Below are 350 nucleotides of genomic sequence, written 5' to 3'. Positions count from 1 at the left end.
CAGCCACTGTGTTAGTCCGTCTCATTGAGGGTCTTCCTCTCTTTCACTGACCCTCTACTTTACCAAGCATGATGTCCTTCTCCAGGGACTGGTCCCTCCTGATGACATATCCAAAGTATGTGAAACGAAATCTCACCATCCTCGCCTCCAAGGAGCATTCTGGCTGCACTTCTTCCAAGACAGATTTGTTCGTTCTTCTGGCAGTCTGTGGTATGTTCAATATTCTTCATCAACACCATAATTAAAAGGTGTCAGTGCTTCTTCTGTCTTCCTTATTCCTTGTCCAGCTTTCGCATGCATATGAGGTGATTGAAAGCACCATGGCTTGGGTCAGGCTCACCTTAGTCCTC

Source organism: Trichechus manatus, unplaced genomic scaffold (genome assembly GCF_000243295.1).
Source record: "Trichechus manatus latirostris isolate Lorelei unplaced genomic scaffold, TriManLat1.0 scaffold00134, whole genome shotgun sequence".
In the NCBI taxonomy this organism is placed as follows: Eukaryota; Metazoa; Chordata; class Mammalia; order Sirenia; family Trichechidae; genus Trichechus; species Trichechus manatus.
Note: the sequence above shows the minus strand (reverse complement) of the source record.